Source organism: Schistocerca cancellata, chromosome 1, assembly GCF_023864275.1.
Source record: "Schistocerca cancellata isolate TAMUIC-IGC-003103 chromosome 1, iqSchCanc2.1, whole genome shotgun sequence".
Lineage (NCBI taxonomy): Eukaryota > Metazoa > Arthropoda > Insecta > Orthoptera > Acrididae > Schistocerca > Schistocerca cancellata.
The window spans coordinates 1,276,082,244-1,276,096,036 of record NC_064626.1 but is presented as its reverse complement, the minus strand read 5'-3'; the positions used below and the strand labels follow the sequence as shown (position 1 = coordinate 1,276,096,036).

At 42.7% G+C, this 13,793-nt stretch overlaps 1 protein-coding gene across 1 annotated transcript in view; it reads left to right on the top strand.

Annotated features, from left to right (window-relative positions):
- The window catches only part of LOC126146468 (uncharacterized), a 198,981-nt gene that overhangs the window by 159,575 nt on the left and 25,613 nt on the right, over positions 1-13,793 (top strand). The window lies entirely within an intron of this gene.

The following is a 13,793-nucleotide window of genomic DNA, read 5'->3' as shown; positions in this document are numbered from 1 at the left end:
TAAGGATTTGTTGCGCGGAGAGAGAGAGAGAGAGAGAGAGAGAGAGAGAGAGACGGGTTCCAACGCTTATAGTGTGCGGAAGTGTGGCGTTAACGCTCCCGCACTAGAGAGAACCACTTTCGGCGGCACCATGTACGCGCGCCGGCCAGATGACTGGTAGCAGGAGTACGGACAGTGGACGGGCGGAAGAGGCTGTATTAATTACGATTGCCCGTTCCTGTAACTAGCCGTGGCTCCACAAGATGCTACCTTCTTCAACAGCTGCAGCAGTTCCAGCAACACAGTTTCGTCGTATGCAAAGCACTGAAGTAAGACTGTTCATTGGTAAAAAGGCTAACCCAGCAGCACAACTGAATGTGATTTGATTCATAAAATTTATTTAAATAATAATCAGTTAAACTCAGGGCGATTGCGTCCTCATTGCCCCAGACATTGTTACCAAGCAGGATCCTTGTTCCTTTTTCTTTCCTTACATGCTAACTGAGTGTCATAAGAAACAAACTGAATAGTTACAGCGAGTCTATTAATGCATAATTTCACTTTTAAGAATTTTAGACTCAGTCTACTTTCAGTTAACCGTTGTACAACAGAGGTTTCAGTATATGACTAAAGTAAAGCAATTTCATTTTTCAAGTCTGAAAATCAATCACTGGAAAAAAATCCAATTCTAAAGAAATGTACAAACTAAGAGTGCGGAAGTTTTATTTATTGGAGCACATACCTGTTTGGTTTGGTACAGATTGTAGTGTTTAATTCTCTTCAGGTCAGTAAGAGAGGCTCAGCTATTCAGACAATAATATGAAATCCAATTTGCAAAATAATTAACCGCAAAGTAAAATCCGCTTGTTTTCTTTCTAAATTTCTTTGATGACGTTACTTTGAAGTCACTGAAAGTAGTCATTCTTCCCGTAACGTAGTTCAGTACTAACATACAGTTTAATTACGTATTTTCAAATCATTACTCGATTGCATTTTTAAAAATTTAATGCCAGACATTACCTATGAGTGACTTCCCAGTTTCCTTTATCGTTACACACTCACTTAAAATGACTGACAAAAAAAAAGGACAATCTTCAGCTGCCACGCCAGTGTTTAATAATACATGTTTTTCTTTCCCATCATCTTGTACAGGATTTTGGATGTAAATTGTCCTAGTGAGCTGGCGACCGTTAATTTTTTACTTTTCGTTCATTAGTGTAACTTTTGGATTCATGATCAGTGGTACCCCTTTTGTGTCCAGTGTTGTTCGTGAGTGAATGCACAAAATAACTTTCATTTTCCAAATTGTAGCCCTGTTCGGTTTAAATTACTTTTCAATTTTAGTAGACTTTCCATCAGAAGGGTCGGTTGTACACTTTCCTCCTACTTATAGGTACCACTTCTTTGGGAAAGATAGCCTTATCCAATTAGAAAAATTCCATTAGGCATACACGCGATCCACTGTCATATTTTATATCGCAAGCAGGATACGCTGATTAGTAAGAGGGAGGTTACATGGCCTCTTTACCATTTAATAACTCGTCCAAAGGTTTTGAACTTCAATGACTGTGTGCAACCCGCGAGGATGGATCATAAATCTTCTGCCACCTCCTACCGGTCAGCTAGGTGACGTTATAAAGGTCATCACGGGTTTTTGGCTGTTTGTCACAGGTCATTTTTCTTACATAGTACGTTTCGTCTCCGCACACACACTTTCAACTGGATTTAGGTGCAGGAGAAGGTCCATCGAGAAGCGAAATTGTAACCTCCCCCTCACTTATCGACCTTAATGACAGTGAAAAATTAAACCGCGTGTACCTAATGGAAATTTGGGAAAAGCAATCGTCATCGAAGTTAACCTGTCGGTAAATAGGGAGGAAAGGGTTACATCTAAATGAAAGGAAAAATGCAAATGAAACTGGTGGAAATTAATTTTGAAAAGGGGTAATGTTAATAAAGGAAGTAAATGTGCGGCCGTTACGTTAAAAATTAACTAGCGGTAATTAGATATTTGAGATTTGGGGAAAATTACGGTCGCCACTCCTATGGACAATTACTATAGTAACTGAAAAAGAAAGGTTATTGCACATATAATTAGCACTAGAAGCGTGGCAACTGAAGGTTGACACGTGTAGTGTGAAAACTGAAAGTTTGGCAGAAGTAACCAATTTGGCTACACTCTGACTTAATTTAGCAAAAGAATGAATAAAACAGGAAAATTGAAAGTTAATTTAGTGACTCAAATTGATAGTGAGCTTTGTTTCTGAACAACTACGAAATTGAGTAAATCACGGTTAGTCTTGGGCTACCTCAACAATCATTTCAAAAGCTACTTGAATCTACGCAATTTAGAAATAAGAGATTTAACTTTGAACTTGAATTAAATGATTCTGAAGAATAAACAATAGTAAAATTTAGTACGTACCAAGCTGAGCTGCAGTCACAGGTAAGCTAAAATACGGTAACAAAACTCGCACTCTTAATTTGTACTTGTGTAATCTAAATATTGTAGCCAGCTATGAATACTTTAACTGAACTTTGAAATTAAAGCAGTGAAATGCTATAATATTACTTTAATGCTGGCGTTTCAATTTCAACGACACTCGGGTTCATTTCGGAAAAGGAAGGGACCCTGCTTGGCAATGCAATTGGGACAATGAGCAACAAAGGTTCATGCTAAGTTGCTGTAATTTTGCGATGCAACAATTTTAAAAGTTTGAAAAGCTGAGGTCTGCCATACAGTTCTAAAACTTTACGTGCTTCCAGTCTTCCTTGTTGGTTGATTGAAGGTTTGAAGCCGTCGATCGAGGAGGTGATGACAGTCACTCATTGTCTGCCGGCGCTGTTGCAGAAGCTGGATATTGGCGCGCCTTCTTCTCGACACGGTCACCGGACGAAACGGGCTCTTGATGTGCGCCAGCTAATGCTTCCAGTCCGCGACACCATGTCAGAAACTATCATCGCAAGTCGAGCGCAATTACATGCTGCCAAACCCCGAAAGCGCGGCAACTCGCGGGAGCTTCACACAACTCACCTGCTCCACTGAACCACCCCAGCCAGACTCTCTCTGCCCGCGCTCCACGCGACAGAGTTAACACTACCAAAGATCCTAAACACTCTGGTTCTCCACGCGACCTATCGACGTATTCGTTCGATAGCATAGCTTTCCCTAGGCAAGACCCAGCGTAAAAATACAAATAATATTTACGAAACAACCAATTATACATCGACATAAATGCATAAATATATATATATATACAAACAGTAAAACAATTACAATATATAAAGAGACAGAAATGTCATATCTTGAGGTAACAAAGCAAGGAAAAAAATTATAGTACAATAGAAGGAAATAGGAGGATATGCATTTCCGGCGTTACACGATCTCTTCCCGTTCTGCAAACCACTCCTGCACCATCGGTGACATGTGTGCGGGAGACTGGTCGTAGGTTACTCCGTCAAGATGTAGTTGTCGCACTGATGGGACTATAATGTTACTCACACTCGGCAGCATCAAGTCCACTATCTACCCTGCGAAGCATTCCAAATCTTCGTGAACACATCCAGCATCAAATTTCGACAAACACACGGCCACTGCGGGGTTACTCATGGATGTAATTGGGTTCGAAACTAGCATCTTGCCGCCTGTACACTCGTACTGGACTACTCTTCGTTGAGGACAGCACCGATTACGCCACTCAAGATTGACGGTATCCTCAGCAAACACTAATCGGTGCGTCGATGACCATCAATGAGCGTCTCCTTGATGGCTGCATGTTTCCTGAGTACTCCGGCCTCCGGAAGCCGGCGCCAAAATATATCTACCGAGTCGAGACACGAAACGCAGTAGTTTGTTTCAACTGCATCGTGTTTAAAAAAGCATTTTTGTATTGACAGGTTCATTATCCTGGACAGGTATCGTTAAAGGCCAAAATCCAGTTCCCAGACGCCTACTGGATTCTTCAGTATCTCGAGAACATTTTTTTCATTGTCGCGCATTGCACTCTCGAATACGATACAGTGCCCTGGCCTCCAACTCCATCGTATTCCCTTTCTCAAAATGAGCAGTGTCGCGGTCACCAATGGCCTGTTAACGATGAGGCATGGCGCACAGATAGTGCGACTCAGCTGAGAGCGATACGCTGCAGATAGCTGACCTTGTTCGTGTAGCGTCATTGGCTACTATCGAACGGATGGTGCGCTTGCAGACCTAACGCGCCGTAACAGACTGTTAGTCTGTTACCGTGTTATATCAGTGAAACTGTGTGAATAATTCTCACATATGATGTAAAACGGAGGTATTAATTTTATGATTGGTTCGAATATGAGACACTTTACATATACGAGGTGCATTCAAGTTCTAAGGCCTCCGATTTTTTTTTTTCTAATTAACTACTCACCCGAAATCGATGAAACTGGGGTTACTTCTCGACGTAATCGCCCTGCAGACGTACACATTTTTCACAACGCTGACGCCATGATTCCATGGCAGCGGCGAAGGCTTCTTTAGGAGTCTGTTTTGACCACTGGAAAATCGCTGAGGCAATAGCAGCACGGCTGGTGAATGTGCGGCCACGGAGAGTGTCTTTCATTGTTGGAAAAAGCCAAAAGTCACTAGGAGCCAGGTCAGGTGAGTAGGGAGCATGAGGAATCACTTCAAAATTGTTATCACGAAGAAACTGTTGCGTAACGATAGCTCGATGTGCGGGTGCGTTGTCTTGGTGAAACAGCACACGCGCAGCCCTTCCCGGACGTTTTTGTTGCAGTGCAGGAAGGAACTTGTTCTTCAAAACAATTTCGTAGGATGCACCTGTTGCCGTAGTGCCCTTTGGAACGCAATGGGTAAGGATTACGCCCTCGCTGTCCCAGAACATGGATACCGTCATTTTTTCAGCACTGGCGGTTACCCGAAATTTTTTTGGTGGCAGTGAATCTGTGTGCTTCCATTGAGCTGACTGGCGCTTTGTTTCTGGATTGAAAAATGGCATCCACGTCTCATCCATTGTCACAACCGACGAAAAGAAAGTCCCATTCGTGCTGTCGTTGCGCGTCAACATTGCTTGGCAACATGCCACACGGGCAGCCGTGTGGTCGTCCGTCAGCATTCGTGGCACCCACCTGGATGACAGTTTTCGCATTTTCAGGTCGTCATGCAGGATTGTGTGCACAGAACCCACAGAAATGCCAACTCTGGAGGCGATCTGTTCAACAGTCATTCGGCGATCCCCCAAAACAATTCTCTCCACTTTCTCGATCATGTCGTCAGACCGGCTTGTGCGAGCCCAAGGTTGTTTCAGTTTGTTGTCACATGATGTTCTGCCTTTATTAAACTGTAGCACCCATGAACGCACTTTCGACACATCCATAACTCCATCACCACATGTCTCCTTCAACTGTCGATGAATTTCAGTTGGTTTCACACCACGCAAATTCAGAAAACGAATGATTGCACGCTGTTCAAGTAAGGAAAACGTCGCCATTTTAAGGATTTAAAACAGTTCTCATTCTCGCCGCTGGCGGTAAAATTCCATCTGCCGTACGGTGCTGCCATCTCTGGGATGTATTGACAGTGAATGCGGCCTCATTTTAAAACAATGCGCATGTTTCTATCTCTTTCCAGTCCAGAGAAAAAAAATCGGAGGCCTTAGAACTTGAATGCACCTCGTAAACCCTGCACTTCGTTTATTCAGCTACGAACTTACAAGTACTCTGTTAACATGCACCAAGTCCGTAGATAGCATTTTCACGAAAGATTTTGTGGTTTCTTGGAGCGAATCTGGAATACTGACAAGGTCAGTTTCCTGTACTTTTTGTAGTAATATTTCCTCTTCCAGACGTTCCCGAGGTAAGCAGAATTAATATGGCATGCTGCATTTCATTCCCATCATTGCTATGCCGGATTTTATTTCTGACTGCCATTTACAATGGCCAGTTATTGTGTTGTCAGGTGTACGTATCGCTTTTATGGAATTCGAGATGCTCTCGTGTACTCACTTATACATTCCCACAGATAAAAACATATCGATTACCTCTACGGGCGCTCGGCATTTTTTGACTCAGGCGAAATAATACTGTTTCGGCGCTTAAATTCCGCCATTCCGCGTTAGAAAGAGGAAGCAAGGCTTAGCTTAGGGCGATAGCGAAGCAGTTACAGACAAAGGCAGGTGTGGCCCGGAGTAGCTCACTATATACACGAACAATCCATCCCTTCAGAAATACATCCCGGTCATACTGCAGTATTGCCATGCATTGCAGCCATATTGCAGCACTGTTGACGTTACACTATTGGGCCAAGCACTGCCGTATGGTGTGACCTGTATAAACGCAACTTACTGGAAACACATGCGACTGGCCTGTAATCAAAGTTCTTTTACTCTATTTTTTCCAGCATCCGGTCCCACAAATGGTATCGTAACTGTTACGATATCATGATGAATTTAACTTTAATATACCCGCTAACTGAAAACCATTTAGAACAGCAGCTGAAAGGATGCGTTTGTAACAACACGCAACTAAAAATCAACAAGTATGTAAACAGTATTCGTGTCGCTATATTTCACGAAATTGTCTGCTTCAGTGGATGACTAAAAGAGAACCACGCACTGCAGTTAGGTCCAGTGGTGCACACAATGCCGACCGGCCACTATTTCATCCTCTGGATTCGATTAAAGTGTGGAGGGTCATGAGTAGTGGAGCAGAGCAGTTTCTGAGATAATGATGTATGACTCTTTATGAACTGAGACATCGCATAGCAGCTGCTGTGGAAGCTGTAATACAAGACATGCTCGCTGCAGTGTGGGAACAGTTTCTATTCTGCTTTAACATATGCTGTGCATCTCAAGGGAGACATATTAAACACCTATGAAAAGGTATGAAAAAAATTTGAGTTTCCCGTTGATAAAAAAAAACAAAATTCATTGTATATGTTTATTAGTTTCAGAAATATAAACGTGCCAAATCGGATGATTCTTTTGGATACACCCTATATAACACTGACCCTTTGTGACCCACAGAGAACCTACTTTTGCAGAATGGTAAAGTGTGAGAAGTGAGCCCATGATGATTGTACAGGATGGACTGAAGATGACTTGCATGAATATGTGTGTTTACCGTGGTTGATATGAAAAATATAAAATTTCCCGTTTGTGACCTACAGAGTACCTGCTTTTACACCATGGTATGGGGTGTAACAGTATATTGCACAGTGCTGGGTTATATTAAATATAATTTAAACCCTCAAAAATATGATCTCATAGTCCATACACAATGATCATGCGTTGTTTAGTTTTCACTGAAAAAATTTGCCATTGTCATCTAGTTTTCTCCTTACCAACCCGATTATATCCAAAATTCCAGTATGTAAGGTTCCTAAGTAGTGATAACCTGTCTTCGGTAACTAGCCAATAAACTGAAAGAGGTAAGTGTTGAGTTTGCGAACAATATTATATGTGTACATCCACTTTTTTGGGAACAGAAAAGGAATGCCTTTCTCGACCTCGGTTACCTACGCCCCCTGCCCTGTCAGATCGGCTCTGCCGCTTCCTGCTGGCTATAAACGCCGGCGCTCCGGGTGTGAAGCGGATCGCTCGGATGGCGCCAGCACGCACCCCTGTGGGGCGCTCAACGGCTGCCAGCGCGCCGCTAACGCGTCAGTCGAGAACCGTCGCGTCGAGTCGAGTCGAGTGTAGTCGACCCTGGGGCCGTTATCGATCAGCGCGCCTGGCCCGTGCTCACCCCACCCCACCCCCCTCCACCCTAAAGCGCTCTCGCCCCTTCCGTGGCTCGGCGCGTACCCCACGGCTGCTCTGCGGCTGCGCCCCTAAGTTTGCGCGAGGAAATTAAATAGACCGCTGCCGGCACCGCATCCTTCCTGCTGCGCCCAGACAGCGCCGCACGCGGTGTGTGTACGCTGCAATCACCGCTGGGCTCCGCCAGTCTGCCAGCTGTCTGCCCATCCCTAGCGACGCCGACACGCGGTCGGGTGTCTACGAAAGAGCAGCGGGAAGAACTCGGTACCCTGACTGCAACATTCTTTAGTTCAACTTATCGTCACTGTTTCTGATCAAGAAAATGTGGTCTTGCCAACAATAACTCAACGAACACTGTTTCATTTTTATAAGCACGGCCAGTTACGAGAATTTATGCTCATTTTAGGCACTCTTTTTCTCACAACGTGACACAACGAGCTACTCCAGCGCCTCATCTGTATGACAGGGAATATAAACGTAATATGTGGCACCTCGACTGGAACTAAAACACAACTAACGATAATACATGGTAATACGTAAAAATATACATCCAGGAAGTAAAAATTCCGAAAATGATCCTGGAATGGGAGCCAGAGGGAAAGAAGAGAAGAGTACGCACTGTGACCACCTGGCTCCAAAATGTACGATTAACGATGAGAAGCTTGGCCCGGAGGAAGAAAATACACAAGATCGAATCATCATGAGGAGATAAATAACGATCTTATGTAAAAGATGTAATACTTTGTCATGTTATATTTGTTATGTCGGAGAAAAACCTTTGTATAGAGGAAAATCTCAATAAATAACTAATAAAAATATACGTCTGAAGATGAGCATAAATGCTCGAAAAGCCAAATAAGTAATCGGTGCTTCGAGAATGTATACTCATTTTCAAGTGTATATTCTTACGTTTTTCCATCTATTATCGTCAGTTGTATTTTAGTATCAAAATAAAATAACACTTCTGACCCGACTGGTGACGTTAATTCATTTACTTTATACAAAATAACCTAATAAGCATAATATCACAGGCTTTCCATCAGTTATTGCGCCGTTTAGATTATAAGTGTCTTGTGTTTCATTAAAACCTTACACAGGAACTTAATTTGATAGACCAAGCCATACAATAGATCATTTCACTATAAAAACTGCTATAAAGCGATATAATTACTACAATACCCCAAGTTGTACTCGTCGTAGTAGTGTGATAAAAACGTCGACCAGAAAATAAATCAGGACATGTTCCTATTAATAGTAGGAAACCGGATTGACAGAAATAAATAAAGGCTCTGATAGACTGCAGCGCATATTAAATCGCCATCCAGAGATAAAAAGCAATGCTGATTGATCAGAAGCTGGAAGTCTTAAAGACACACTCACTCACTCACTGTCTCTTGTGTCAGCATGTTTCATATACACACTCGTATACACAAGTACACAGGCCTATAACGTAATGAGCATAGTTACAGTAACAATGGTTGTTTCACTAAGCTTGTGAATTCACTATTGTGCGAGGTGGCTTTTTATCGGTTAGCTATCAAATCTCTGTGTCATTGCATCCAATAACGAACATGTACATCTAAACTCTGTAAACCACTGTTAAGTGTATAACAGAGGGTACATTCCATGGTATCATTTATTAGGGGTCTATCCCGTTAATTTCACATATTGAGGCGGGAAAGCATGACTGCTGACTCCTTAATGCCTCTGTGAGCATTCTTTTGTCTTCGCGATCTGTATGGGAGTGATACGTAGGAAGTTTGTACTATATTTCTTAAATCATCATATTTTTTTGCAGGCTTTCACAGGATGGCTTGGATGTATCTCCAAGTGTCTGCTAGTACAATTTTTTCAGCATTTCGTGACATACTCTTATGGGTCAAAGTAACCTGTTTCCATTCGTGACGTTCTCCTCTGTGTTCGTTCAATACTAACGCCGTTAATCGTGTTTGGTATGGATTCCACACATTTGAACAAGCGTTGTGTATGCAATTTCTTTTGTATGCCGACTGCATTTTGCTAGCAGTCTGCAATGAATCGCAGTCTGTAGTGTGCTTTATATACAACTGAGATTATGCTATCGTTCCACCTCGTATACGTATGAACTGTTAGACCTATGTATTTGTACGAATTGACCGACTCCAACTGTGAGTCATTGATGTTATAAGATACTGCATTTTTTTAGTTTTGTGTTGTGCACAGTTTTACAAAAAAAATGGTTCAAATGGCTCTGAGCAGTATGGGACTCAACTGCTGTGGTCATAAGTCCCCTAGAACTTAGAACTACTTAAACCTAACTAACCTAAGGACAGCACACAACACCCAGCCATCACGAGGCAGAGAAAATCCCTGACCCCGCCGGGAATCGAACCCGGGAACCCGGGCGTGGGAAGCGAGAACGCTACCGCACGACCACGAGATGCGGGCGCACAGTTTTACATTTATGAACATTTAAAGCGAGCTGTAAATATTTGCATCATTTTGAAATCTTATTAAGATCTGATTGAAGATTTGAATAGCTTCTTTACACATTACTGTATTATAGATAACTGCGTCATCCACAAAAAGTCAGAGGTTACTATTAATTTTCTCTGCGAGGTCATTATTATACAATAAGAGCAGCAAGATGCCTAACACACTTTCCTGTGGCACACTCTAAGTTATTTCCACGTATTTCGATGGAGAGTCATCACGCTGTGTCCTCCCCACCAAGAGATCCCCAGTTCAGTCACAAATCACTCTTGATGAGCCTATAATAAGCGCAGGAGGTTTATACATGCTGGAGATCAGAAGGGTTCGCAAGATCTTGTTGCGGCGATGACGCCTCGCCCAAAGATTCGTCGTGCTTTTGTTCACTGTCAGGTCTCCGTAGGCATTCTGCAGTTACCTATTAATATGTGTGATGTTCCAGATTTGTGCCAAAAGAAACTCAGTGACAGCTCTCTGCTAGGAAAGCACCTCCGTTATGGATGCCGTTTTGAACGTTTCGTATACCGCCGCCGCCTATAATAATTCCTTGAATGTTCCACGATGTCCAACAACAAATTCTGCCTCTTTTTCCAGAGAAATTGGCTATGAAAAAAAAGTATTGCTGTACTTACTGACCACCTCTCTTACATTGCATGTGGCCACCTGTGCAGTATTTCGTCAGAATCAGTAAATAAGATTGGCCTGCATCTATTGGTAGTAGAAATTCCTGTTTGACCTGAAACCTATTGCGAGTGAGAAGTCATGACATTCGTCTCTAGTCCCTGTCCGTTAGGATTTTCTTAGGACTACCGATCTTACCGCCGTGTTAGATCACTGCGTGTGCTTCGCCATTCCTTGTAGTCATGCCGGGCAGTCCGCGTTGATACAGACAAATCGGACAACTCCATCCACGGTCTACATCTACATCTACACCCATACTCCGCAAGCTACTTGACGGTGTGTGGCGGAGGGTACCTTGACTACCTCTATCGGTTCTCCCTTCTATTCCAGTCTCGTATTGTTCGTGGAAAGAAGGATTGTCTGTATGCCTCTGTGTGGGCTCTAATCTCTCTGATTTTATCCTCATGGTCTCTTCGGGAGATATACGTAGGAGGGAGCAATATACTGCTTGACTCTTCGGTGAAGGTACATTCTCGAAACTTTAACAAAAGCCCGTACCGAGCTACTGAGCGTCTCTCCTGCAGAGTCTTCCACTGGAGTTTATCTATCATCTCCGTAACGCTTTCGCGATTACTAAATGATCCTGTAACGAAGCGCGCTGCTCTTCGTTGGATCTTCTCTATATCTTCTATCAACCCTATCTGGTACGGATGCCACACTGCCGAGCAGTATTCAAGCAGTGGGCGAACAAGCGTACTGTAACCTACTTCCTTTGTTTTCGGATTGCATTTCCTTAGGATTCTTCCAATGAATCTGCTTTACCGACGATCAACATTATATGCTTATTCCATTTTAAATCACTGCTAATGCGTACTCCCAGATAATTTATGGTATTAACTGCTTCCAGTTGCTGACCTGCTATTTTGTAGCTAAATGATAAAGGATCTATCTTTCTGTGTATTCGCAGCACGTTACACTTGTCTACATTGAGATTCAATTGCCATTCCCTGCACCATGCGTCAATTCGCTGCAGATTCTCCTGCATTTCAGTACAATTTTCCATTGTTACAACCTCTCGATACACCACAGCATCATCTGCAAAAAGCCTCAGTGAACTTCTGATGTCATCCACCAGGTCATTTATGTATATTGTGAATAGCAACGGTCCTATGACACTCCCCTGCGGCACACCTGAAATCACTCTTACTTCGGAAGACTTCTCTCCATTGAGAATGACATGCTGCGTCCTGTTATCTAGGAACTCCTCAATCCAATCACACAATTGGTCTGATAGTCCATATGCTCTTACTTTGTTCATTAAACGACTGTGGGGAACTGTATCGGACGCCTTGCGGAAGTCAAGAAACAGGGTATCTACCTGTGAACCCGTGTCTATGGTCCTCTGATTCTCGTGGACGAACAGCGCGAGCTGAGTTTCACATGACCGTCTTTTTCGAAACCCATGCTGATTCCTACAGAGTAGATTTCTAGTCTCCAGAAAATTCATTATAGTCGAACACGGTGAGATGGTTACCACGGCCGAACTCAGTATCTCATTTCCGTTATTCTGTCACCCCTCCATATCAACCCACCTGAGTGCGATTATTTCATACAAACTGACTGGCACATGCACATCACTTCACTCCCAACACTTTTATGAAGCGTTACAGATGTGTCTGTTGCCAGTTCTATTGGAAGTATAGTGCTCCAAAGCGATCGCTGAGCTGTTTAAGGAGATGACTAGTATTTTGCCCAGCACCGTAAATGTCACAGTCTCAATATTTGATGTTTGCTAAATAACCGATAATGAGAAGTTAATACCTGATATTTATTTCATGTTTGCCATTTCGGAAGGGATATCAGTTTTGCTAATCCGCTGTAACAACCTCGCTCTCGAACGGACATTAATCGCCAGTCAAAAACGAAATGGGAAATGCTACTCATTTACATCGTCATTAATACGTCCAATATACAAAAACATAACATTTTATTGCGAATTGTGTTTTTTTTTTTTTTTTTTTTTTTTTTTTTTTTTTTTTTTTTTTTTTTTTTTTTTTTCTCTCTTGTTTATTCTATGCGTCAGTGATTTGTGAACGAAGCTTTCTCGCCGTTAGTCGGTTCTTCTTGTTGTTGATCTGCGAGCTCTCCTCACCTCACAGCAGTATCACTAATTCAGATAACAAGTCGTTATTCTTTCTGTCTCTTTTCAGAGTGTTAGCGCCGGCCGGTGTAGCCGAGCGGTTCTAGGCACTACTGTCTGGAACCGCGCGACCGCTACGGTCGCAGTTTCGAATCCTGCATCGGGCATGGATGTGTGCGATGTCCTTAGGTTAGTTAGGTTTAAGTAGTTCTAAGTTCTAGGGGACTGATGACCGCAGATGCTGAGTCCCATAGCGCTCAGAGCCATTTGAACCATTTGAAGAGTGTTAGCAAAGTTGAACATAGGAAACAGAAGTCATCTATTTGCGTGTTTCCCTTGAGGTAATTGTGGTAGTACAACTAAGTCACTATCTTGACAGCGAAAAACAATATATTGTAACGGAATTATTCTCCCACAGTTAAATGGTGAAACTTAACATGGGTCTGATTACATTAATTTTGTGGAGCGAGCTCTACGATTGTACACGATGTGCTTAGTTACTGCCTGTTGCACGATGGAGTAAGAATTTGTGTTTTAACCTGTGCTGTAAGAATCACTGCCACCATTCCTTGAGTATTCTTGTTGTGATTTTCAGCCCGATGGCTGGTTTGATGCAGAACTCCACGCTAGTCTATTCTGTACAAGTTTCTTCATCTCTGTGTATCTATTGCAACCTAGATCCACTCGAATCTCCTTACTGTATTCATCCCTTGGTCTCCCTTTAAAATTTTTGACCCCTCACATCTTCCTCCGTCACCAAACTCACTACCCATTGATTCCTCAAAATATGCCCTATCAACCTACCCCTTCTTGTATTCAGAGTATATCACAGACTT